Source organism: Octodon degus, unplaced genomic scaffold (assembly GCF_000260255.1).
Source record: "Octodon degus isolate 3935 unplaced genomic scaffold, OctDeg1.0 scaffold00013, whole genome shotgun sequence".
Classification (NCBI taxonomy): domain Eukaryota; kingdom Metazoa; phylum Chordata; class Mammalia; order Rodentia; family Octodontidae; genus Octodon; species Octodon degus.
Window position 1 is genome coordinate 20,936,621 of NW_004524589.1, and position 2,145 is coordinate 20,938,765.

The 2,145-nt window shown below is 48.2% G+C and overlaps 1 pseudogene; it reads left to right on the forward strand.

Annotated features, from left to right (window-relative positions):
* Positions 1 to 726: 726 nt before the first annotated feature.
* Positions 727 to 1,470, forward strand: LOC101589744 (annotated as a pseudogene).
* The last annotated feature ends 675 nt before the right edge of the window (positions 1,471 to 2,145 follow it).

Below are 2,145 nucleotides of genomic sequence, written 5' to 3' on the forward strand. Positions count from 1 at the left end.
ATGATAGGATCCACTCTCAGAGTGGTTTCAAGGACAGGAAGAGAGTGGATGTGCAATGTGTCTAGAACTTGGCAAAGACTTGATCACTGATAGCTTCAGTCTCTCTCTCTGTCTCTCTCTGTCTCTTGTCTCTCTTGCTCTTTCTGTCTTTTTGTCCTTTTTTTGTTTTTTTTTTTTTTAAAACAGGGTCCCAAAGCCCAGGCTGCCCTTGAACTCCAGAAGATCCTCTTGCCTCAGCCTCTCAAGTGCTGGGATCACAGGTGTGCGCCATCATGCCCAGCTTCCTTTTCATTCTTAACAAGCCTTTTTATTCCTTTCAGTATGGTAGCATGTCAGCCCTGTATCTTAGAGTCAGAAGTTTAGAACTAAAAGAAACCCTGTGAATTAGCTGATCCCCTTTGTTTTCAGAGAATGAACTGAAGCTAGAAGTACATATGTGGAAAAAGGCGTTTCCCAGTGTTTTAGCGGCATAACGGGCGAAGAACCTGGTCTGCTGTTCTGAAGCCTGGCCTATTGTTCATTCAACAAGCTCACTGTGCCTCAAGCTCTACCTGTTATTTTTAGCCACCAAATCTGCCATCTCAGATTGTTTCTTTGACAGGGAATTTGTGATTATGAATTAAATTTACTAATAAGAATATTTGTCTCTCAAATAAAAATTGCATACTTAAATATCGAGTGTGAAAATGTCAAATGAGTGACATTCAAAAGCAGGCCAAGGCCGCGTGGCGCGGAGGGCGGTGGGGTAGCCATGGCAGCCCTCCGCTCCGGGCCGAAGGCCCTCCAGCCGCTCCTGTGTCGCGGCTTCGTGGGCGGCAGCTGCTGGCTGGCCCCGGAGCGCCAGGCTGAGCGGAGGGATGTGGCGCCCGGCCGGGCCTCAAGATTCTGCCCTCCAAGAAGATCTCGCCATGACTGGATCGAACCCCCAGATAAACATTCCAACCTCCGCCCCATTCACTTCTACATCCCTGACACGAATCATCATTGGAACGAAAGCTCAGGGAGCTGAGACAAGAAACACAAGCATGGAACCAGCAGTTTTGGGCGAATAAGAACTTGACTTTCAGTAAGGAGAAGGAAGACTTCATCCACTCAAAACTGCAAGCCCGAGGCCTGGGCCTGGGTGCCGATTCAGGTTGGAAAGCAGCCCTGAACACAGAACATATGGCTGACTTTTACAAGGAATTTTTAAGCAAAAACTTTCAGAAGCACATGTGTTACAACACAGACTGGTACAGGCGTAATTTTGCCATCACCTTCACCATGGGCAGGGTGGCCCTGGAGAGGATTTGGAAAAAGCTGAGACAGAAGCTGAAGCAGATGAGCCATTAGCCCACCCTGGCTCTGATGTGACCCTGCAAGTGACCAGGTCACCTGTGTCTCAACAGGGCCACCTGCTCCCACCTGACCAGGTCCAGCCACCTGGTCATCATGGATGTGCTGTTTAAAGCTCCACCAAATCAGAATAGAGCAATGCACAAATGTTAATAAAATTGCATGTGAAAACTCCAAAAGCAGGTCAAATGCATTTTTTTTTTTTTTTTTTGGTGGGGGAAGTAGCAGTAGTTCTTTTAGGCACAGCTGGCATGGATAAGAGCATCACATGGTTCTTGAGATCAGATACTGGCAAGATTCCTTTCAGAAGTAAGGCAGCACTCATGCAGTCAATAAGAAGCTCAAAAGCTTTGTTTGATCTCATTGATGTAATGAAGGATGCAAAGGACAGGGACAGTCAGGTGTGGCTGGGGGTGGTGAAGGACAAGGATGGGGAAGAGGGACAAGAGACAGAGAGGCTCACCTGGGCTTTGGCTGCTCAACCTCTATCTGGGCTGGAAGAGGACTCACATGGTCCATAACTTGATGCACTGAGTTCTGAAGGCATCTATGTTCCTGTTGTGGAGAGTAATGGGCAGGAGGTCAAGCCATTGTAGTCCTACAGCTAGCAGCATGGCCAGGGTCACGCACATAGCTGCTCCGTCTACATTTCCACACCATATTCATGAAGAGACTGAGCTGAGCACAGTAGACACACACAGCATAGGCCCCTGAACATGCAGTGTTCACTGGTTCATTCCTCAGTCTCCTGAGCTGAAAGCCCCAAGAGATGAGCCCACTGGCTGGTGCTGATGACTTCTAATATCAGAG